The 25,741-nt window shown below is 39.8% G+C and overlaps 11 pseudogenes; 2 read left to right on the top strand and 9 right to left on the bottom strand.

Moving 5' to 3' along the window:
• Positions 1-846: 846 nt before the first annotated feature.
• LOC148529012 (5S ribosomal RNA) lies at positions 847-965 on the bottom strand (annotated as a pseudogene).
• A 349-nt stretch (positions 966-1,314) lies between these two features.
• Positions 1,315-1,433, bottom strand: LOC148529013 (5S ribosomal RNA; annotated as a pseudogene).
• Positions 1,434-1,549: 116 nt separating this feature from the next.
• Positions 1,550-1,668, bottom strand: LOC148529014 (5S ribosomal RNA; annotated as a pseudogene).
• Positions 1,669-1,784: 116 nt separating this feature from the next.
• On the bottom strand, positions 1,785-1,903 carry LOC148529015 (5S ribosomal RNA; annotated as a pseudogene).
• A 115-nt stretch (positions 1,904-2,018) lies between these two features.
• On the bottom strand, positions 2,019-2,137 carry LOC148529016 (5S ribosomal RNA; annotated as a pseudogene).
• Positions 2,138-2,486: 349 nt separating this feature from the next.
• Positions 2,487-2,605, bottom strand: LOC148529017 (5S ribosomal RNA; annotated as a pseudogene).
• Positions 2,606-9,363: 6,758 nt separating this feature from the next.
• Positions 9,364-9,482, bottom strand: LOC148529018 (5S ribosomal RNA; annotated as a pseudogene).
• Positions 9,483-9,829: 347 nt separating this feature from the next.
• On the bottom strand, positions 9,830-9,948 carry LOC148529019 (5S ribosomal RNA; annotated as a pseudogene).
• Positions 9,949-10,731: 783 nt separating this feature from the next.
• LOC148529020 (5S ribosomal RNA) lies at positions 10,732-10,850 on the bottom strand (annotated as a pseudogene).
• A 2,181-nt stretch (positions 10,851-13,031) lies between these two features.
• Positions 13,032-13,150, top strand: LOC148529021 (5S ribosomal RNA; annotated as a pseudogene).
• A 1,495-nt stretch (positions 13,151-14,645) lies between these two features.
• LOC148529022 (5S ribosomal RNA) lies at positions 14,646-14,764 on the top strand (annotated as a pseudogene).
• Positions 14,765-25,741: the final 10,977 nt, after the last annotated feature.

Genomic DNA, 25,741 nt, shown 5'->3' on the forward strand with positions numbered 1-25,741 from the left:
CCTTCTAAGATCATACAAGATTGGGTATTGTGTGGCTGTAGGTGTTCAAAAACATTAACTTTAGACTTCTTTTACTTCTTACCTCAAAAAAATTCGTTGATAAGTTGATAAAATTAATGTAAAATATCACAGAAAAGAATGTTATGGCAGTATTAAATTACCTACAGCACCTGGTAGTCTCCCATCCAAGTACTAACGTGGAACAACGTTGCACAGCTTCCAAAGTCAAGATTGGGCATGTCCAGTGACATGTGGCTGTAGGTATACCAAAACATTAACACTAGACCTCTTTTACTTCTTAACTCAAGTAAATTCATTGATAAGTTGAAAAAATAAATGTAATATGTAATAGAAAAGAATGTTATGTCAGTATAAGATTACCTACAGCAGCTGGTATTTCCAGGTGGTCTCCCATCCAAGTATTAAACCTTCCCAACACTGCATAGATTCCAAGATTAGACACAATTGCGCATGTCCAGTGTGGTGTTGCTGACAGTGTTAAAAAACTTTAATTTTAGACCTCTTTTACTTTTTAACTCCAGTAAAATCATTGATACATTGATAAAATAAATTTAAAATGTCATAGGAAATTATGTTATTGCAGTTTAAAATAATCTACAGCACCTGATATTCCCAAGTGGTCTCTGATCCATGTACTAACCAGAACTAACACTGCATAGCTTCCAAAATCGAAAGAGATTCTGCATATCCAGTGCAGTGTGGCTGAAATTGTTTGAAAACCTTAATTTTGGACCTCATTTACTTCTCAACTCCAGTAAATTCATTGATAAGTTAATAAAGTAAATGTAAAATGTCATAGAAAAGTCTGTTATGGCAGTATAAAATTATCTACAGCAACTGGTATTCCAAGGTGGTCCCCCATCCAAGTACAAACCTAGCCCAACACTGCACAACTTCCAAGATCAGTTGAGATTGGGCATGTCCAGTGTGGTGTGGCTGTAGTTGTACAAAAACCTTAATTTTAGACCTCATTTACTTCTTAACTCCTGTAAATTTATTGGTACATTGATAAAATAAATGTAAACAGTCATATAAAAGTCTGTTATTCTATTTTAAAATTAGCTTCATCACCTGGTATTTCCAAGTGGTCTCTGATCCAAGTACTTTCCAGTACTAACACTTCACAGCATACAAAATCCAAAGAGATTGAGCATTTCCAGTGCAGTGTGGCTGATATTGTTTGAAAACCTTCATTTTAGACCTCAATTACTTCTCAACTCCAATAAATTCATTGATAAGTTGATAAAATAAATGTAAAATGTCATAAAAAAGAAAATTATGGCAGTATAAAATTTCCTACAGCACCTGATATTCCCAGGGGGTCTCCAATCGAAGTACTAACCAGGTCCTACACTGCATAACTTCCAAAATCAGATGAGATTGGTCATGTCCAGTGTAGTGTGGCTGTAGTTGTTAAAAAGCATTAACTTTAGACCTCGTTTACTTCTTAACTCAAGTAAATTCATTGATAAGTTGAAAAAATTTTATGTAAAATGTTACAGAAAAGAATATTATAGCAGTATAAAATTACCTACAGCACCTGGTATTCCCAGGTGGTCTCCCATCAAAGTACTAACCTGACCCAACACTGCATAGCTTCCAAGATCAGACGAGATTGGGCATGTCCAGTGTGGTTTGGCTGTAGGTGATCAAAAACATTAACTTTAGTCCTCTATTACTTCTTAACTCAAGTAAATTCATTGATAAGTTGAAAAAATTAAATGTAAAATGTAATAGAAAAGAATGTTATGGCAGTATAAAATAAACTACAGCACCTGGTATTCCCAGGTGGTCTCCCATCCAAGTACTAACCATGCCCAACACAGCACAGCTTCCAAGATCAGACAAGATTGGGCATGTCCATTGTGGTTTGGCTGTAGGTGCTCAAAAACATTAACATTAGACCTCTATTACTTCTTAACTCAATTAAATTCATTGATAAGTTGATAAAATAAATGTAAAATGTAATAGTAAAGAATTTTATGGGAGTATAAAATTACCTACTGCACCTGGTATTGCCAAGTGGTCTCGCATCCAAGTACTAACCAGGCCCAACACTGCATAGCTGCCAAGATCAGACAAGATTGGGCATATCCAGTGTGGTGTGGCTGTAGTTGTTCAAAAATCTTTATTTGAGACCTCTTTTACATCTTAACTCCAGTAAATTCATTGATACATTTATAAAATAAATGTAAAATGGCATAGAAAAATCTGTTATTGCAGTTTAAAATTAGCTACAGCACCTGGTAATTCCAAGTGGTCTCTGATCCAAGTACTGTCCAGTACTAACACTGCATTGCTTCCAAAATCCAAAGAGACTGGGCATGTCCAGTGCAGTGTGGCTAAAATTGTTTGAAAACCTTAATTGTAGACCTCATTTACATCTCTACTCCAGTAAATTAATTGATAAGTTGATAAAATAAATGTAAAATGTCATTGAAAAGTCTATTATGGCAGTATAAAATTACCTACAACACTTGGTATTCTCAGATGGTCTCCCATCCAAGTTCTAACCTGGCCCAACACTGCCTAACTTCCAAGATCATACAAAATTGGGCATGTCCAGTGTGGTGTGGCTGTAGTTGTTCAAAAACATTAACTTTAGACCTATTTTACTTCTTATCTCAAATATATTCATTGATAAGTTGATAAAATTAATGTAAAATATCACAGAAAAGAATGTTATGGCAGTATTAAATTACCTACTGCAGTTGGTACTCTCCCATCCAAGTACTAACCTGGCCCAATGTTGCATAGCTTCCAAGGTCAGACAAGATTCGGCATGTCCAGTGTCGTGTGGCTGTAGGTATTCCAAAACATTAACTTTAGACCTCTTTTACTTCTTAACTCAAGTAAATTCATTGAAAAGTTGATAAAATAAATGTAGTAAGTAATATAAAAGAATGTTATGGCAGTATAAAATTACCTACAGCACCTGGTATTCCCAGGTGGTCGCCCATACTAACCAGGCTCAACACTGCATAGCTTCCAAGATAAGATGAGATTGGGCATGTCCAGTGTGTTTTGGCTGTAGATGTCAATAAGCTTTAATTTTAGACCTCTTTTATAGATTTGTCCACATACACCTTTCTGAAAACTGTGCCATGTCTCTCAATTTGGCATGACATCAATTCTCATATATTGTCGTGCCATGCTATCTGCGTGGCAGCAAAGGTGCAATTCATACTTTCACCACTGGGAGGCCAATGTATCATGTAATATAGCACTTAACAGTGTTCAACCTATGTAGCAAATATACAGTAGTGGTATCTTTTGGATTTTAATAGATTGCAAACAAGGAGTTTTGAGGAGTGTTTATGTTAAGGGGCAATATGCACTTGCATCTAAATCACTGTACTAGCTGCTGAAACACTGTACTAGCACCAAAAAAACTCACTAGGAAACTGTCATCAGTTCCTCAAAAGACTGATTCTGTACTTCTCATCCACCAGTAATGTGGTATAGTGGCAAAGTCACTTTACATCACACTTCGCAGTTAGGGTTTGAATCCCAGTGTAAACATTTTTTTTTTTTTGCTCCAAAAATAAATTTGTATAATTCAATAATATAATAATATCAATAATATTATTGTAATAACAATAAAACTTTTTAGAATAATATCATATTTCATCTAGAGGCTGTGGGGATCTGAGTCAGTGAGGTTGGCATGTGTGTGTAGTAAGTGTAGTGATTTCTTAGTGTAGAAATTTCCCTCTGAAAATATGGCTCGATATTTCATATACAGTACTGGTTCTAGATATACATTATAATTCAAAAACTGGCCATCAGTTATTTACAGTATGTTAATGTCCTTTTCAGATTAACCCATTGTTTGTCTCAACACAGAGGGGGGAGGAGGAATTCATTTGTAAAGGCTGCACATTTTCCACAGACAACAAATCAAGTTTTTATTAGCCCTCCCCCTGTGTTTTGTTTTGTTACTATTCATTGTGTCCCTTTTTGTATTGAGACACTTTTGTACTTTTGACCCATACCTTCCTCCCAAAATAGTACTCATTTTCCATGGTTATATTGTACATTATTTGACAAGTAATGTAGCTAGAAGAAGTATACACAGTATGTCATTTGTGCTCTCTCTCTTTCTCTCTCTCTCTCATGTGTGCCGACTCTCGTGTTTTGGTTTGGGATTTTTTCTTAATATTTCATACAAACAGTTAAAATCACATAAAATGGGCTTGTTTTTGTTCCTACAGTATTAATAACCTCAATAACAGTTATTTCCAGTAATTTCCAATCAATTTTTACCACCTCACAATATTACTTTTTCATCTAGTTAAGGCCAAAAGGTTGCATCCAGCTAGCTGGCTGACTAAGCTAAGTGATACAGTGGATGGTACTAACATGTGGCAGTTCAGCTTCAAATTTCCAACATGGATACAGTGTGTTATACAGTGTGGGTTGGATACACCAATAGTGCTCTTACTATGACAGCAGTGTCGGCAGAGCAGGGTTGCTGACGGTGTCCTCAGTATATGGAATGGTAGTGATGTGGTGCTGGAAGTATCCTCAGTGTAGGGTACTGGCAATGTCGGCAGTGCCAGTGGTGTCTTTAGTACAGGTTTGCTGGTTGTGTCAGCAGTGCAGGGGATGCTGACGGTGTCCTCAGTACATGGAATGGCAGAGCTGCGGTGCTGGCAGTGTCCTCAGTGAAGGGTACTGGTGATGTTGGCAGTGCTGGGGTGCCAGTGGTATCTTCTGTGCAGGTTTGCTGGCTGTGTCAGCAGTGCAGGGGTTGCTGTGGGTGTCCTCAGTACATGGAATGGCAGTGCTGCAGTGCTGGCAGTGTCCTCAGTGTAGGGTACTAGCAATGTAGGCAGTGCCAGTGGTGTCTTTTATGCAGGTTTGCTGGCTGTGTCTACAGTGCAGGGGTTGCTGGCAGTGTTCTAAGTACATGGAATGGCAGTGCTGCAGTGCTGGCAGTGTCCTCAGTGAAGGGTACTGGCGATGTTTGCAGTGCTGGGGTGCCAGTGGTATCTTCGGTGCAGGTTTGCTGGCTGTGTCGGCAGTGCAGGGGTTGCTGACGGTGTCCTCAGTACATGGAATGGCAGTTCTGCGGTGCTGCCAGTGTCCTCAGTGTAGGGTACTGGCGATATAGGCATTGCCAGTGGTGTCTTTTGTGCAGGTTTGCTGGCTGTGTCGGCAGTGCAGGGGTTGCTGGCTGTGTTCTAAGTACATGGAATGGCAGTGCTGTGGTGCTGGCATTGTCCTCAGTGAAGGGTACTGGCAATGTCAGCAGTGCGGGGGTGCCAGCGGTGTCCTCAGTGCAGGTTTACTGACTATGTTGGCATTGCAGGGGTGTTCTCAATGCAGGGTGCTGGCAATGTTGTCAGAGCAGGGGTGCCAGCAGTGTCCGCAGTGCAGGTTTGCTGACTGTGTTGGCAGTGCAGGGGTGTTCTCAATGCAGGGTTCCAGTGGTGTCAACAGAGCAGGGGAGCCAGCAGTGTCCTTAGTGCATGTGTGCTGACAGTGTTGGCAGTGCAGGGGTGCTGGTAGTGTCCTCAGTGTGGGAGTGCCAGCAGTGTCGGCAGTGTGGGGGTCACTAACGGTGTTCTCAGTATGTGGGGCAGCAGCGCAGGGGTGCCAGCTGTGTCAGCAGTGAGGGTGCAGCCGGTGTCATGCAAAGGGTGATGACGGGAGCCATCTTCTTTTGCTTCCTGTGTGCATATTAAATGTGCTTAAATGCATTTGCGGCTATATCACTGTACTAGCCGCTGAATCACTGTACTAGTGCCAAAAATACTGTCACTAGGAAACTGTCATCAGTTCCTGAAAAGACAGATTCTGTACATCCCATCCACCTGTATTGTGGCATAGTGGTAAAGTCACTGCACATCACACTTGGCAGTTAGGGTTTGAATCCCAGTGTAAACTTTTTTTTTTGCTCCAAAAATAAATTTGTATTATTCAAGAATATAATAATATCCATAATATTATTGTAATAATAATAAAACTTTTTAGAATAATATCATAATTCATCTAGAGGCTGTGAACACCGTGTGCACTATGTGGGGATCTGAGTCAGTGAGGACAGCGTGTGTGTGTAGTGATTTCTTAGTGTAGAAATTTCCCCCTGAAAATATTGCTCGATATTTTATATACAGTACTGGTTCTAGATATACATTATAATTCAAAAACTGCTCATCAGCAATTTACAGTGTATTCATGTCCTTTTTCAGAATAACCCTGCCAATTGTTTGTCTCAACACAGAGGGGGAGGGAAGAGGAATTCATTTGTAAAGGCTGCACTTTTTACACAGACAACAAATCAAGTTTTCATTAGCCCTCGCCCTGTGTGTTGTTACTACTCATTAATGTTGCCCTTTGTGTCTAGAGACACTTTTGTACTTTCAGTCCCACCCTTCCTCCCAAAACTGTACTCATTTTCCATGGTTATATTGTACATTCATAGACCAGTAATGTAGCTGGAAGCACAATGTTTTGTTTTCCACTTTGTTATTACACTAAAGTATACACAGTATGTCAGTTGCTATATATATAGAGAGAGAGAGATGTGTGCCCACCATCGTGTTTTCGTTTTGGATCTGGATCTCCCCTGGTTTTGGATCTGAATCTGGTTTGGGATTTTTTTCCTTAGTGTTTTGTGTTTTGGTTTTGGATCTGGATATTTTCTTAAAATATCATAAAAACAGTTAAAATCACAATATGGGCTTGTTTTTGTTCCTACAGTATTATTAACCTCAATAAAAGTTATTTACAGTAATTTCCAATCAATTTTGACCACCTCACAATATTATAGTTTTCATCTTGTTAAGGCCAAAAGGTTACATCCAGATAGCTGGCTGACTAAGCTAAGTGACACAGTGGGTGACACTAACATGTGGCAGTTCATCTTCCAATTTCCAACATGGATACAGTGTGTTATATAGTGTGGGTTGGATACACCAATAGTGCACATACTGTGACAGCAGTGTTGGCATGGTTGCTGACGGTGTCCTCAGTATATGGAATGGCAGTGCATTGGTGTTGGCAGTGTCCTCAGTGAAGGGTACTGATGATGTCGGCAGTGCCAGTGGTGTCTTTAGTACAGGTTTGCTGGCTGCATCGGCATAGTAAGGGTTGCTGATGGTGTCCTCAGCATGTGGTTTGGCCATGCTGCGGTGCTGACAGTGTCCTCAGTGTAGGGTACCGGCGATGTTGGCAGTGCGGGGGTGCCAGCAGTGTCCTCAGTGCAGGTTTGCTGACTGTGTTGGCACTACAGGGGTGTTCTTAATGCAGGGTGCCGGCGATGTCGGCAGAGCGGGGGTGCCAGTAGTGTCCTCAGTGTAGATTTTCTGGCTGTGTTGGCAGTGTGGGGGTTGCTGGGGATGTCCTCAGTACATGGAATGGCAGTGCTGTGGTGCTGGCAGTGTCCTCAGTGAAGGGTACTGGCGATGTCGGCAGTGCAAGGGTGCCAGCAGTGTCCTCAGTGCAGGTTTGCTGACTGTGTTGGCAGTGTAGGGGTGTTCTCAATGCAGGGTGATGGCAATTTTGGGAGAGTGGGGGTGCCAGTGGTGTCCTCAGTGCATGAGTGCTGACAGTGTTGGAAGTGCAGGGGTGCTGGTGGTGTCCACAGTGTGGGAGTGCCGGCAGTGTCGGCAGTGTGGGGGTCACTGACTGCATCCTCAATATGTGGGGCAGCAGTGCAGGAGTGCAGAAGTGTTGGTGTCAGCAGTGGGGGATGCCGCTCAATACAAAACCTTGTGACCCCACAACTTCCCGACCCAAGAGTGGGATCATGAGGTTTTGCCTTAGGTGAGGGATCTGGGGCAGGCAGATAGATCCAAGAACCCTCTATGGGTCAGCGCCCTTGTTCGACTGCACTGGTCGAACTTCCCAAGAGTTGGCTCTGATTAGAGGGTCCTTAGCTCCCCAGGGATCCCCAGCCTGGGCTGATAAGTGGTCAGGTTTAATGCTTTGACTGGGGGCCCAGTGAAAGGGCTCCCCTGGCTGTGGCATCAGCCTCCTCACTAGAAAAAGTCTGGTGCTGGTTCTGAATTTTACAGGGGGACTGGACTAATTTTTTTCCCCTGTATTTTCAAAATCAGATCAGTGCCCAGTGCTAGTTGCGCACTGTCCCTATGTCATTTGTCCCCCATATTTTTGCAAGCAGAACTGGTTCTGACTAGCCCAGTGCTGGAGCTTAAGTACAGGGGACCCCTATGTCATTTGTCCCCTGTATTTAATCAAAACCAGCACTGGGTCACTAAAAGCTCAGGGCTCTTTTGTGGGGGGGGGCATGCCATTTTTTATTTATTTGTTTTCACAGGTTTTTTTTTTACCACAGCAACACAGACGGGTCTCTCTGATCCCATATATGCTCTGTGTCAGTGACCCAGATGCATGTAGCATGGATCTCCTGGTCCATGCTTGCATCCATGTCATTGAAATACATTGCCGCACAGAGGGGTCTCACTGATTCCATCCATGCTTCTGTGTCAATGTACAATAGTGTCTCATGAAAATGTGTTTAATTATCTCTGTGGAAAATGTGCAGCCTTTACAAAATGAATTCCTCCCTCCTCCCCTCTGTGTTGAGTAAAGCAAAGGGTTTACCTGGAGAAGGACATAAACATATAGTATATTACTGATGGTCAGTTTTTGAATTATACTATATATATATTGAATCAAAAAATTAATTTTTGGAGGAAAAAAAAGGCTTACACTGAGATTCAAACCCTAATTTCCTGGTGTGATGTGCAGTCACCTTACCACTACGCTATAACACCTACAGGCAACTACTGAAGGCTTTTACCTCTTACAAAGTGAAAATGCACTGCAATGGGAAGCAGCTTACTGTATTGGATCTTCCTCTTCAGCTTTCTACTTAGGCAGCCACAGTATACTTTTCTAAAAATGCCACTGCTGTCTGAAAAGTGGTAATACACTATATTTCAGCATCTTCAAACATGTCCCGACATGCATATCTTGGCAGGGCTGGTTATCTGATGCCAAGAATGGCATGCCATGGCTCAATTTTCACAAAGATGTATGTGGACACATCTTTACTTCTTAACTCCAGTAAATTCATTGATACATTGATAAAATAAATGTAAAATGTCATACAAAAAACTGTTATTGCAGTTTAAAATTAGCTACAGCACCTGGTATTCCCAAGTGGTCTCTGATCCATGTACGAACCAGTAATAACACTGCATAGCTTCCAAAATCCAAAGAGATTGGGAATGTCCAGTTTAGTATGGCTGAAATTGTTTGAAAACCTAAATTTTAGACCTCATTTACTTCTCAACTCAAATAAATTCATTGATAAGTTGATAAATAATGTAAGATATCATAGAAAAGTCTGTTATAGCAGTATAAAATTACCTACAGCACCTGGTATTCCAAGGTGGTCTCGAATCCAAGTACTAACCAGGCCCAACACTGCACAGCTTCCAAGATCAGAAGAGATTGGGAATGTCCAGTGTGGTGTGGCTGTAGGTACTCAAATACCTTAATTTTAGACCTATTTTACTTCTTAACGCCTGTAAATTCATTGATGCATTGATAAAATCAATGTAAAACATCATATAAGTCTGTTATTGAAGTTTAAAATTAGCTACAGCACCTGGTATTCCCAATTGGTCTCTGACCCAAGTACTAACCAGTACTAACACAGCATAGCTTCCAACATCCAAAGAGACTGGGCATGTCCAGTGCAGTGTGGCTGAAATTGTTTGAAAACCTTAATTTTAGACCTCATCAATGAATTTAGTGGAGTAGAGAAGTAGACAAGTTGATAAAATAAATGTAAAATGTCATTGAAAAGTCTGTTATGGCAGTATAAAATTACGTACAGCACCTGGTATTCCCAGGTAGTCTCCCATCCAAATACTAACCAGGCCCAACACTGCAAAACATCCAAGATCAGATGAGATTGAGCATGTCCAGTGTGTTGTGGCTGTAGGTGTGCAAAAACCTTAATTTTAGACCTATTATACTTCTTAACTCCAGTAAATGCATTGATACATTGATAAAATAAATGCAAAATGTCATAGAAAAGTCTGTTATTGCAGTTTAAAATTAGCAACAGCACCTGGTATTCCCAAGTGGTCTCTGATCTAAGTACTATCCAGTACTAACACTGCATAGCATACAAAATTCAAAGAGATTGGGCATGTCCAGTGAAGTGTGGCAGAAATTGTTTGAAAACCTTAATTTTGGACATCATTTAATTCACAACTCTAATAAATTCACTGATAAATTGAAAAATAAATGTAAAATCTCATAGAAAAGTCTGTTATGTCAGTATAAAATTACCTACATCACCTTGTATTCCCAGAAGATCTCCCATCCAAGTACTAACCAGGCCCAACACTGCATAGCTTTCAAGATCAGGCAAGTCCAGTGTGGTGTGGTTGTAGGTGTTCAAATACCTAACTTTTTGACCTCTTTTACTTCTTAACTCCAGTAAACCCATTGATACATTGATAAAATAAATGTAAAATGTCATAGAAAAGTCTGTTTTTGCAGTTAAAAATTAGTTAGAGCACCTGGTTTTCCCAAGTGGTCTCTGATCCAAGTACTAACCAGTATTAACACTGCATAGCATACAGAATCCAAAGAGATTGGGCATCTCCAGTGCAGTGTGGCTGACATTGTTTGAAAACCTTAATTTTAGACCTCTTTTACTTCTCAACTCAAGTAAATACATTGATAATTTGATAAAGTTAATGTAATAAAAAAGAATGTTACCTTCAGCACCTGGTATTCCCAAATGGTCTCCCATCCTAGTATTAACCAGGCCCAACACTGCATGGCTTCCAAGATCATATGAGATTGGGCATGTCCAGTGTATTGTGGCTGTAGGTGTTCAAAAACATTAACTTTAGACCTCTTTTAATTCTTAACTCAAGTAAATTCATTGATAAGTTCATAAAATTAATGTAAAATGACCCAACTCTGCATAGCTTCCAAGATCAGAGAAGATTGGGAATGTCCAGAGTGGTGTGTCTATAGGTGTTCACAAAACTTAATTTTAGACATCTTTTATTTCATAACTCCAGTAAATTCATTGATTCATTGATAAAATAAATGTAAAATGTCATAGATAAGTCTGTTATTGCAGTTTAAAATTAGCTACAGCACCAGTTATTCCCAAGTGGTCTCTGATCCATGTACTAACCATTGTTAACACTGCATAGCATACAAAATCCAAAGAGATTGGGCATGTCCAGTGCAGTGTGGCTGAAATTGTTTGAAAACCTTAAACTTAGACCTCATTTAGTTCTCAACTCCAAAAAATTAAATGATAAAATAAATGTAAAATGTAAAAGAAAATAATATTATGGGAGTATAAAATGACCTACAACACATGTTATTCTCAGGTGGTCTCGCATCCAAGTACTAACCAGGCCCAACATTGCATAGTTTCCAAGATCAAACATGATTGGTCATGTTCAGTGTGGTGTGGCTGAAGGTGTTCAAAATCATTACCTTTAGACCTCTTTTACTTCTTAGCTCAAGTAAATTCATTGATAAGTTGACAAAAATCAATGAAAAATGTAATAGAAAATAATGTTATAGCAGTATAGAATTACCTACAGCCCCTGATATTCCCTGGTGGTTCCCCATCCAAGTACTAACCAGGCCCAACACTGTATAGCTTCCAAAATCAGACAAGATTGGGCATGTCCAGTGTGGTGTTGCTGAAAATGTTTGAAAACCTTAATTTCAGACCTCATTTACTTTTCATCTCCAATAAATTGATTGATAAAATGATAAAATAAATGTAAAATGTCATAGAAAAGTCTGTTACGGCACTTTAAAATTAGCTACACCTGGTATTCCGAAGTGGTCTCTGATCCATGTAATAACCAGTACTAACACTGCATTGCTTCCAAAATTCAAAGAGATTGGGCATGTCCAGTGCAGAATGGCTGAAATAGTTTGAAAACCTTAATTTTAGACGTCATTTACTTCTCAACTCCAATAAATTAATTGATAAAATAAATATAAAATGTCATAGAAAAGTCTGTTATAGCAGTATAAAATTACCTACATCACCTGGCATTCCCAGGTGGTTTCCCATCCAAATACTAGCCAGTACCAACACTGCACAGCTTCCAAGATCAGACAAGATTGGGCATGTCCAGTGTGGTGTTGCTGTAAGTGTTCAATAACATTAACTTTAGACCTTTTTTACTATGAATTTGAATAGGAGACTACCTGGGAATATCAGGTGCTGTAGGTAATTTTTTACAGCTATAACATTTTTCATTTATAATATCAAGATATCAATGAATTTACTGGAGTTTAGAAGTAAAAGAATTCTAAAACTAATTTATTTTTGCACATGCTGCCACACCACACTGGACATGCACAAACACATCTGATCTTGTAAGCTATGCAGTTTTGGGCCTGGTAAATACTAGGAAGGGAGACAACCTGGGAATACCAGGAGTTGTATGTAATTTTATACTGCCATAACAGTCTTTTCTATGATATTCTACATTCATTTTGTCAACTAATCACTGAATTTACTGGAGTTGAGAAGTAAAAGAGGTCTAAAGTTAATGTTTTTGAACACCTACAGCCAAACCACACTGGACATGCCCAATATAATCTGATATTGGAAGCTATGCAGTGTTGTGCCTGGTTAGTACTTGGAAGGGAGACCAGCTGGGAATACCAGGTACTGTAGGTAATTTTATACTGCCATAACATTCTTTTCTATTACATACTACATTAATTTTATCAACTTATCAATGAGTTTACTCGAGTTAAGAAGTAAAGAGGTCTGAAGTTAAGATTTTTGAACACCTATAGCCACACTACACTGTACATGCTGCATTTTGTCTGATATTGGAAGCTATGCAGTGTTGCCTCATTAGTACTTGGATGGGAGACCACATGGGAATACGAGGTGCTTTTGGTAATTTTATACTTCCATAATAGACTTTTCTGTGGCATTTTACATTTACTTTATCATCTTATAAATTAATTTACTGGAGTTGAGAAGTAAAAGAGGTCTAAAATTAAGGTTTTTGTATACCTACAGCCACACCACACTGGACATTCCCAATCTTGTCTGATCTTGGATGCCAGGCAGTGTTGGGCCTGGTTAGTACTTGGATGGTAGACCACTTGGGAATACCAGGTGCTGTAGGTAATTTTATACTGCAGTAACAGACAAATCTATGACATTTTACATTTATTTTATCAAATTATCAAAGAATTTACTGGAGATGAGAAGTGAAAGAGGTCTAAAATTAAGGTGTCTAAATAACTAGAGCCACACCATACTGGACATTCCCAATCTCATCTGATCTTGAATACTATGCAATAATGGGACTGGTTAGTATTTGGATGGGAGACAACCTTGGAATAGAAGGTGCTGTAGGTAATTTTATACTGCCATAATAGACTTTTCTATGACATTTTATATTTATTTTATCAACTTATCAATGAACTTAATGGAGTTGAGAAATAAAGAGGTCCTTAAGTAAGGTTTTTGAACACCTACAGCCACACCAGACTGGACTTGCACATGCCCATCTGCTCTTGTATGCTATGCAGTGTTGGGCCTGATTCATACTTGGTTGGGAGACCACCTTGGAATACCATGTGCTGTAGGTATATTTATTCTGCTTTACAGTCTTTTCTATGATATTTTGCATTTGTATTACCAACTTGTAAATGAATTTGCTGTTGGTGAGAAGTAAAAGGGGTCTAAACAATGTTTATTTAAACACATAAAGACACACCACACTTGAAATGCATAAACTCATCTGATCTTGGAAGCTATGGAGAGATGGGCTTGGTTCGTACTTGGATGGGAGACCACCTCGGAATACCAGTAGCTTGTTTTATACTGCCTTTACAATGTTTTCTATGACAGTTTACATTTTTTTATTAACTTCTCAATGAATTTACTGGAGTTGTGAAGTAAAAGAGGTCCAAAAGTAAAATTTCTTAACACTTATATCCACACCAAACTGGACTTTACTAATCTCATACACTTTTGGAAGCTGTGCAGTTTTGGGCCTAGTTAGCACTAGGATGGGAGACCACCTGGAAATACCAGGTGCTGTAGGTAAATTTTTACTTCCATATCACACTTTTCTATTACATTTTACATTTCATTTTTCAACTTGTCAATTAATTTACTATAGTTAAGAAGTAAAATAGGTCTAAAATTAAACTTTTTGAACACCTACTGCCACACCACACTGGACATTCCAAATATCTTATGATTGTAATAGCTTTACAGTTTTGGGCCTGTTTATTACATAGGTAGGAGACCACCTGGGAAAACCAGGTGCTGTAGGTAATTTTATTTTACCATAACGGTCTTTTCTATGACATTTTACATTTATTTTATCAACTTATCAATGAATTTACTTTAGTTAGGAAGTAAAAGAGGTCTAAAAATTACTTTTTTGAGCAACTAAAGCCACAACACACTGGAATTGCCCAATCTCATCCACTCTTGGAAGCTATGCAGTGTTGGGACTGGTTAGTATTTGAATGGGAGGCCACCTGGTAATAATTTTATACTGCCATAACCATTTTTTCTATGAAAATTTTACATTTATTTTATCAGCTTATCAAAGAAATAACTGTAGTTGAGAAGTAAAAGCACTCTAAGAGTATCTTATGTGGAGATTTACAGCCACACCACACTGGACATACCCAATCTCAAATGATCTTGGAAGCTATGCAGTGTTGGGCATGGTTAGTGCTTGAATGGGAGACCACCTGGGAATACCAGGTGCTGTAGGCAATTTTATACTGCCATAGCAGGCTTTTCTATGACATTTTACATTAATTTGATCAACTAATCAATGAATTTACTGGAGTTGAGAAGTAAAAGAGGTCTAAAGTTAAGCTTTCTGAATACCTACAGCCAGACCACACTGAACATGCCTAATCTTGTCTTACTTTGGAAACTCTGCAGTGTTGGGCCTGGTTAGTTCTTGGATGGGAGACCACCTGGAAATAACATGTGCTGTAGATAATTGTATCCTGCATAGCAGACTTTTTTATGACATTTTACATTTATTTAATTATCTTATCAATGAATTGACTGAGGATGAGATGTAAAAGAGGTCTAAAAGTAATGTACTTGAGCAACTACAGCCTCACAAAACTCGACATGCACAATTTTTTAATTTATATATATACTCAGGCGCATAAAATTAGGGGAAAGCTTCCGCAGATAGTTATGCATTCCTACACTAAGAAACATGCTTTCAACCATCATGATTCCGCGAATGGAGCACATACATCTTTCAGCATGCATTCCAAATGCAGGAAATAGTAAAGCTAGGAATCAGGTGTTCTACCATTGTGACTGTAGTCTGTAGTGCATGTGCCAATCGCCGTTCGCTCCTAAGGCAGGAAATATTACACTGGATATCGCTGAGTACTGCCTAACAGGGGCATAACTAGAACTTTGTGGGCCCCATAGCAAAATTTTAAAAGCCCCCCCTCCATTGGCACCGAGAGGTAAAAAAATATGCCCCCACATGATAGGGGAAATAACATTTTTAATCTTGAGAGGACTGAAATATTGCCCTAAAATATTTGAGTGCCAAAATCATATGAGCACATACTGAGCCCTGATTGGATCTGCTTAGTATTTATTCCTGACCCTCAAAAAAGGATCAGTGACATTTGGTAGAGCCACCTCGCAATTGCGGGCACAGATGTCGAACCTGCCTTCCACATTATGGCATTGCTGGTGGTAAACCCAGACACACGGGCACAAATACACCCACACATAGCATTCAGACTTGACACACACACATACCAGTCACCCATTGTCCCTCATACACACACACCAGTCACCCATTGTCCCTCGTACACACATAGCAGTTACCCATTGTCCCTCACACACACCAGTTACCCATTGCCTCAAACACAGCAGTCACTAACTGTTTCTCACACACTCCAGTCAGCCATTGTCACACACGCACATATTGCAGTCACCCATTGTCACACACCAGGGGCGTATCTACCCATTGGCCAGGATGGCACTCGCCAGGGGCACTGACCAAAGGGGGGCGCCATCCAGCAGTGCCACCAGCAGTCAAGGGGTGGACAAGTCCCCTGGCCCCACAAGTGTAGGGCAGACTGCAGTGAGAGCAGTCTGCCCTACACAGTTTACAAACAGACAACCGCCAGCATCGGCTGTGTGTTTGTAATAGCAGCCAGCCAATGAGAGTCAGACAGACTCTCATTTGCTGCATCGTCGTCCGAGGAGGGAGCCGGCTGGAGCTCACTAATGAGCTCTGTCTTCCAGCTCCCCCCCCGCAGCATGTGATGGGAGAGACATCATGACGTTTCTCCCATGCAGGAGAAGAGCAGGCCAGCACTCAGCGGACAGCGGCAATCACGATGAGTGGGAATCAGGTAAGTTGTATTTTTTTTCTGTGTGTGTAAGCCTGGCACTGGGGGGGCAATGAAATAGTGGGTGGCCGCTACTGGGGGCACATTATGGGGGGGTGCCCACAACTGGGGGCACTGTAAAGGGGTGGCCAGTACTGGGGGCAATTTAGGGGGGTTGCCCATGACTGCGGGCACTGAACAGGGGTGGCCTCTACTGGGAGCAATTTACTACTTGGGGCAATGCAGAATTGGGGGGACTACTACTTGGGCCACTGTATAGGGGGACTACTACTGGGGGCACTATATAAGGAGGACTACTACTGGGGGCAAGGCAGCATAGGGGGGGATTTCTACTGGGGGCACTGCATAGGGGGGGTAAGGGGGTGTCAGTCCATTACATTGCCAGGGGCACTTGGAACCCTAGATACACCCCTGTCACACACACATGCAGCAGTCACCCATTGTCACACACATACACATATAGCAGTCACCCATTGTCACACACATATAGCAGTCACCCATTGTCACAAACACATATAAAGCAGTCACCCATTGTCACACACACACATATATTGCAGTCAGCCATTGTCGCACACACACACACATATATAGCAGTCAGCCATTGTCACACACATACATATATAGCAGTCACCCATTGTCACACACACACAAACATAGCAGTTACCCATTGCCACAAGCACAGCAGTCAGTAATTGTTTCTGACACATTCCAGCAGCCATTGTCCCACACATATTGCAGTCACACATGCATAGCAGTCAGCCATTGTCATACACATACAGCAGTCACACACACATATAGCAGTCACCCATTGTCATACACACACATATAGCAGTCACACACACACATAGCAGTCAGACATTGTCATAAACACATATAGCAGTCACACACACACATATAGCAGTCACCCATTGTCATACACAAACATATAGCAGTCAGTCACACATAGCAGTCAGCCATTGTCACACACACATAATGCACTTACCCCAGTGCTCTCACCTAGCATGCTTTGTGCAGCTGGCTGTGATGGTCCCTGTTCACTTCTCTTTCTAACTAGGTTCAGTCTGGGACCGATGCTGTGTCCGTCTCCCAGTCAAGAGATGCAGAGCAGAAGGAAAGGGGAGGAGCACAGGTGAAGTCAGAGGGTGGATCATAGCCTCATGGGATTTGTAGTTTATCTTCAACTGCTCAGAGTGTGAGCAGTAAAAGATAAAACTACAAATCCCATGTGTCACTCTACTTCACACCTTGTACAGGTGACCAATCCATGCATAACTAACTGGGTGCAGGGGGAGTGGCGGGCCCTGGAGGCAGCCTGGGCCCCAAAGCAGCCACAGCCCCTGCAGTCTCGGTAGTTATGCCACTGCTGCCTAAACATTCCAACACATAAACCCTAAGATTAAATTTATATCCATCTCCATCTCATAGTATTGTGGGAGGCTAGATATTTTCACTCCCTATTGGTAGAACACAGGAAAAGGTCTAATTTAATGCGTTCCAGTGGCACAATGATATCTAGGATAATCGAGGGGGATTCTATTATTTAAAGTAATTTCTGTATCACCAACACATTGCTAATACTTTAATTCCTTCATTATAGGCTAATTGTTCTAAATTATGCATATATATAATCATATGTCCACTTTTTGCATACTACCTTACCTCTGAACATTGCCAACACTTTAATTCCCTTATTATGGGCTAATTGTTTTGAATTCAATATGTTTTCCAATTATATAGAATCCTATATCCACTTTTTGCACACTTCCTCATGTCTAAGGAAGGATGAAGTGATGTCAGGATAAGGGAGTATAAATACACAGCCCTGAGATCTCCCAGCATTTAATGCTAACAGAGGGAGACATACATGTCATTGGACTGAATAGAGTGAGTAAAAGCCTTTTTGCTAGTCCTTGTTAAAGCTACTTTTTCAGAAAATCTAATTGTAAACTATGGCTATACAGACTACACTAGCCTCTGTTAAATACTATCTTTTATAAACTCTGTTATATACTATTTTAATTATGGATATGGAAACTATGTAGCATTATGTATGAATTATTCTGTATAAGTAACAAAGATACTGGGTCTATGCTTGGAAATTTGAAGAACACATTCTAATTATGTGTATAACATTTATGTGTACAAACATATTAACGTGCATTATAATTATATGTTTTCTAAAGATCTATTATGGGCTATACACAAACCTATAGTATAGTCACTATATTGTATGTATGTATGTATGTATGTTTATATATGTATGTATATGTGTTGATAATAGATAAATACTTTTGAGTTATTATCACTGCCCCTTAGAGAAAACCAATGAACCCACTAAGGGAGGAATTTCATCCATACTATATTATTGTCCTCCATATTAGGTTTTGCTACTTGCTTGGCACTGGGTCTCATCATTTTTACACATTGGGAGTGTATGATGCATCTTCATATTTAAATTGTGTTTATTCACACCAGTTCCATTTTTGGTATGTACTTTAATTATGTGTCTGTTGTCAGTAGCCATTGTTAAACCTCTGATTGGATAAACTTCTGTTATTTGAACCTTCTCTTCTGTCTTCATGTTGTATAAATATTAATCAAAATTGATTACAAGTACATAATTATTAATATATCTGTTATACACTGTAAATATGCAATTGTATTTATCACCATATGTTTTATTTTGTTAAAGTGTTTACCCCTGATGAAGTCCTGTAGGTGGACAAAACACGTAGGGTCATCGCTTTGAAAAACCTGCACCTACCACATAAGAGGTCCACCTAAGAGCTCACACCTGTAAAGGTGTAGGAGGCAGATAACATCTATCCTACTGTAGTGGGGCAGGTTACTAAAAGTTGTTTAATGCTATTTATGTATTGATTTGTATTGTAAATTGTTTATATTTATTCCTCTGTTGATATACCAAGAATAAAATATTCAGGTATAAGAATTATGGGCTACCATAGGGCTTTTATTTTATGAATAATATCCAAAACATAAACTTATGGTGATTTGAAGACTAACTAGAATGTTGTGTTTGACCAACAACTAATATTGCAATAAATCCCCCTAAGTCGTGGAAATATCTTCTATTCAATTAATACTCAAAGTTATAGCTCTCCAAAGGTACCCCTTCTCATATATATATATATATATATATATATATATATATATATATATATCACAGAGACCACAGTTATATAGCATACCAAATCTCCAATAAGAAAATTTTTCTGCAATGTCCCCAAATTTCATTTTCATTAGGATTCCTACCTAGGGCTGAGGGACGTCCTATTCTATTCACATCCATTGTTTGTTTGTATGTCGTAGTATGTAGGAACTACATGTGTCTGTTTAGAATGTAAGCTCTCACGAGCAGGGACCTCATCCCTCATGTGCTTCTCTTTACATTTTCTTCTACCTCTTAACTCCCCATTAGGGCACCTAACATGTGACTGCCAACTCCCAGCTTCTTATTGTGAGTGCTTTAATCGCTATTGCAGCATTGTATATAAATTGTGTTCTTGTCCTGCACTGTAATGTACTGTAAGTTACTTGTTATTTGTTCACCTATTAGTTCTATGTATGGCACTGCGGAATGCTTGTGGTCACATATAAATAAAGGATTATTATTATTATTATTATTATTATTATTAATCTAGCTTATTAGTCCAGACAAGAGTAGTCTAAAGCTACATTCAAACCTTTCAGATGGAGTGTATCTAATTTGAAAATCCAAGAGGATTCTCCCATACATAGTTTCTTAAATGCCTCCTCTTCTGGTTCCTTCAAAATGTTCAACCACTGTTAATTTGTGCCCTGATGGATCACTTCCATGTACCAGAGCAAAATGTCTGGACACACTATGACTGTGTAATTTGTTTAAAATATTGTGTCTGTTCCCTGAATCTCACTTTGACAGCTCTAATGGGTCTTCCCATGTATTGTAATGTACATGGGCATTCAAGAACATAGACGCAATACATCGACTCACAGTTTAGAAACTCTGTAATGGAACAGACTTGTGTAGTGGAACTAGACACTACCTTGGTCCACCTATTTGATATATGTCTACAAGTGAGACATACTCCACTATTGCATTTGTAGCATCCCAAAGGTTTTTGAATTAAGCCAGGCTTTCTCTTTAGTTTAGACTGTCTTAGTTCACAAGGGGCCAAGATTCTCTTAACAATTCAACAGTGCCTTTGAATATTTTTGTTGCAGGCTTTACTTGTTTTAGCAATTTGTGCAATAAATTGTATGGTTTTTGATCTTCTGACACTAAGGGCCTGTTTGAGAGCCACATGCAATGCTGCTGATCATAGTTGAGTTAATGTTTTGCATGAGCACAAAAATTACCAAATGAACAGGGCATATATTACACAAAGTGTAGGAACAAAGGTGTTATTGAAATTCAGATGCATCATAAGAGAAATGTTGTGGTAAAAGGTATAGGTGTTCCTGGGCAGGAACTAGGAGGTGGCTAGAAATTCATGCAATAATGGGTCAGTGGGCATATTATAATAGTGTTGCGGGAGTGTCAATGAAAGCGACTGTGTACACAAATGCAATGCTGCTGGCATATGAAGCCATAGTTAGATGGAGAAACTGCTCCTACCGTAGGCCTGGTCAACTCCACTACTATTGCATACTGTGAGCTGAAACTTTAACAAATGTTACTTCTACATATACTGTATACCGACCTTCATGCAAAATTTCATCAAAATCAGTGATGGTCAAGGGGGGACGTTTTTCAAAATTGGTCCACTTGACATAGAATGACTGTAGTGGGTAAATTGAGATGACCAATGGGAAACTGAGGTTTTGCAAACAAGTAAGCTTGTTATTCCAGAGCTGAAAAGGCATAGCCAGTGTAATGGTTTCTTACATAAAGCAAACACAGTTAAGGAACAATAAATCAGTTTACATGAGACAGCAGTTCAAACAAGCAGAGTATTCACAGCAGTCAAGTTTCAGATTGTCCTGCATAGAGAGAGCTGCTAAAGGTGCAACCTCTGTCACATTTCCACTGACTAACTAAAATTACCCGGTTTTTATATCCTAGCTGGTCTTAAATGAGGTAGACTGTAACCATTTTAATGGTGCATGATTAGTAACCACATGAAACCTGGCCCCACAAAGATAGTATCTCAATGAATCAAGAGCCTATTTTATAGCAATACATTATTTTTCTATTACAGAATACCAAGGGGTAAATTTACTAAAGTGAGAGTTTTTAGAAGTGAGTTTTAAAAGTGATGTTTCCCCTAGCAACCAATCAGATTCTTGCTATTATCTTCTAGAAGGTGCTAGTTAAATGTTAAGTATAATCTGGTTGCTATGGGCAACATCACTTTTAAATCTCACTTCTAAAAACTCTCATTTCAGTAAATTTACCCTCTAGCCTCTTGTGGGAACAACTTTCTACTAAAATATAGAATTGGATATTCAATGCCATCAAACTCCTGACACACAACTTACCCCCAAGCTCACATCTGAGTCATCTATTTATATGACAAAAGGATTGGTAAAATCTTAAAACCGGGCATTTACACAAAAGATGTTTAACTTGGTGAATGCAGACTGACAGTCCCTAGACCACTGAAGTTTATTTGGAGCAGAATTTTTCATGCGATCTGTTAAGGGATCAACTAAGGTAGAAAACTGAGGCAAAAACCTCTTGTAATAGCCTGCTTAACCCAAGAAGGACCTTAACTCTTTCTTGTTAGTTGTAACTGGGGCATCAGCTATTGCCTGTACCTTATTCACAAGGGGCTTAAGACAAACACTGCCCACCATATACCATAAGTATTTGGATTTATTTTTACCTAGAATGCATTTCTTCAAATACACAGTTAAACCTGCCTCTCTGAAAAACAGAAGAACAGCCCTAAGCCTATTAACATGGTTATTCCAATGCTGACTATATATGACAATAATGTAAGTATGCTGCAGCATAATACTACCCAGTCCATTACCTTCTGAAAAGAGGCCTAGGCACCATGCAAGCCAAAATGCATTGTTTTCCTCTGAAAGAGGTCCAATGCAGTAGAAAAAGCAACTTTCTTCCTAGCTTCCTCCGTCAGCTCAATTTGCCAATATCCCTTCATAACATCAAGGGTAGAAATATATCTGGCCAAACTTTGCTGAAGTCTATGCAGAATCTTGTAGAACCTTCTGGTTTCAGGACCAAGACAATAGAGCTACATCAGTTGCTAGATGACTCCTCAATTACCCCTAACTTCAACATTTCTTGTATTTGCTTGATTACCTGTGCTTTTTTTCCCTTGGAAGACTATAGGGTCTTTGTCGAACTACTACTCCTGGTGGGGTAACAATGCCATGTAAGACAAATTGGTCCTCCCTGGTTTTTCAGAAAAAACATCTGAGAATTCATTAACAAGGTTCCCCAAGGTAGGCTTCAGCTTGTCTGAATTCATAGGTTCAAGGGGAGGAGAGACCCCATTGGAATGAGGAATCTGTGGATCATGGTCACTATGGCCATTACCAAGGTCTACAAAAAACACCTCTTGATCCTTCCATGCTATCAACAGGTTACCATGGTAAATCTGCCTACCTCTATTGGAGTCAGGTTGAAAGACTTCATAAGAAGGTTGAAAACACCCTGTGGCTTCATTCCATAAAGAAGCTCAAAAGGGGAAAAGCCAGTAGAAGCCTGGGGCACTACTCTGATTGCAAATAACAAATAGGGTAGAAGCTTATGAAACCTTTTTATCTTTCTCTATAAACATCATTAACATAGACTTTAGTGTACGGTTGAATCTTTTGACTGAGCCATCCGTTTGGGAATAATATACTGTGTTTCTAACAGATTTAAAATGTAACCCCTGCATTAACTTAGACATACAGTTTGACCCTTGGCCGGTAAGAATTTCTTTAGGTAATCCAACCCTGGAAAACAGCTCTATTAATTTAGTCGCTACCTGTTTGACTATGCCACTGGTTATCCATAGGCTTTCCCTTAAGGGTCACTAACACCAACCACAACTAAAATTAATTTATAGCCTTTAGATGGTGGTTCAATTGGACCCACTAAATCAACCCCTATTTTTTCAAAGGGAACCCCTACAATTGGGAGAGGGATCAACAGGGCAGGAGATGGTTAACTGTTGTCTTTTGACACTCTGAATTAGCAGAACAGAACTGTGAGACCTCAGCATTAACACCTGGTCAATAGAACCAGTAGGTTATTCTCTCCACAATCTTATCCCATCCCAAATGACCACCCCAAGGAACTGCATGGGATAAAACCAGAAGCTTTCTGAAAGTGCCCAGGACCACCAACTGTCGTATCACCTCCCCCGTTTGTTTGTGCTTGTCTCGTCGATATAAAACCTCTTTAAGCAACACAAAATGGGGATATTTTACTTCTGTTACATGTGACAAGAGGACACCATCCACTGAAGGAACCTGTTCAAAGGCCCTTTTTAAAGCAGGATCTTCCCATTGGGCCTTTCTTAAATCAGGTTGAGGTGAAAGGGGAAGTGTTAAGACCTCTTCATTAATACCACTTAATTGAACCTCAGCATTATTCCCCAAACAATGTGGATTAGTTGGGCTGCTAGAAATATCAGTGTTCCTCATGCACAGCACATTAGTATTGACAGGTTCATCAGATTTATCAGATACATTGAAATGAACAGGATCATCAGCATTTACAGGCATATTGTGAGCAGTAGCATTATGGGAAGAGACCTTTTTTCCCAACAAAACATTACAAGCAAGCCAGTCTCTATGATCCCTTCTACTTTGTTTCTTAGATTTAGGATCCTTTACCCAAGACTGATAATCAGGGAAAAGATTGCTATACTATGTGTGAGTGTGTTTCCTTGGTTAACAGCCCCTCTGCTAACAAATCGTGACTGGCCTCACTTCGGGTCTCTTGTTCAACATGTCGAAGCTGGATTATTGGCTGAGACAAGATCAGTTTAAAATTGAATCGCAGCGACACCATCTTGCCACTGGCCGCAAGACGCCATTTTGCGAATGGCCGCCTAAGCGCCATTTTAGATAAACTCACACTTTAGTACATGTGGCGATAATACTATTAGCATCACGCGATTGCATCTGTGACCATCGCCATAAGTTACGGCGATTCACCAAAAGCCCATTTCATGACTTTACGTAGTTTGGGTGCTCTGGATAAAGTGTATATTATTATAATTCCCCTAAAGGATATATTGCATTAGCTAAACAAAGCAAATTGCCACGTGACAACTAGCCTTTGTAGATAAGCTTCCTGGATAATGTCTGCTCTCACTCCAGGTGGCCTGGCTTGAATACACACCTTACATTAGCAGGCTTCCTGCAATGAAATACCTTCAAAGCCAAGAGTGTTATCTTAGGTTTGGGTCTTGTAGCTGGGCTAATTTGCATTCACACAAGAGTCTTGGAGAATAAAGGACTTTTCTTTTGAGCCTGGGAAAGGTGAGGGCTGCTGAGAGAGGGGGGCATGTGGAACTATAAGGCTCAGCATTCCACACTGCAAGGTGTTCACTTAGTAAGTGAGATTTAAGTGCACCATTTCTCATACACACATTAATACGTACAATTGCGCTATTAAATAGTAGCATATTAGTGAATGCATAAGACCTTGTATGAAAACACTGTTTTATTAGCTTCATGCGCACGCATCTGCCCCAAGTTAACTAGTGTCTTTATATCAAACCCCGCATACTCACACATTACATATTCACATATAAGGTTTAATAAGCTTTAAAGGTATAAGATTTAAGTTTGTTCAGTTAGTATAAATGCTGTGAAATAAAGATTATTTGGTAACTAGCGTTTTATACATGCTAAGTAAGCCGTGTTTGGTTTTGTACTGATGCGTACTCTTTCAAAAGAATTCCGGTATTATCGGTGTGGAGATCGCATCATGCATTCTTAACTTATGGACCGCAGAGACTTCAAGCAACAAAATGTATATTATATGAGCAACTGTTAGGATGTTGCATGGGGCGGGAGGGCAGAGACCCCCAGTTGTTAGAGGCTGGGTGAGTCTATTTGAACCAGCCTGTTAAACGCTCTGTAACAGATGCTTCCCCCATGGGTACCAATGGCATAAGCAACAAACTTCTCTATTCTTCTGTCTATTCTGAGTCGGTATAAATATGTGTGCTCCAACACTGGGTTCTTGGTCTTCTTGCTGAATGCCGACTGAGGGGTTTATTGCTGATACCTAACATCTGAACCAGAAAGCGCTGCGTATGTATACTGTACTTGGGTCTGTATAATTCCTTTGCGCCGAATTGTGTATGGATCAATAGCGTGTAACTGACTGTACTTTTACTTGAATAATACTTTGTGCTTTGGAACCACACGTTCC

Source organism: Taudactylus pleione, unplaced genomic scaffold, assembly GCF_031769625.1.
Source record: "Taudactylus pleione unplaced genomic scaffold, aTauple2 ptg000087l, whole genome shotgun sequence".
NCBI classification, from domain to species: domain Eukaryota; kingdom Metazoa; phylum Chordata; class Amphibia; order Anura; family Myobatrachidae; genus Taudactylus; species Taudactylus pleione.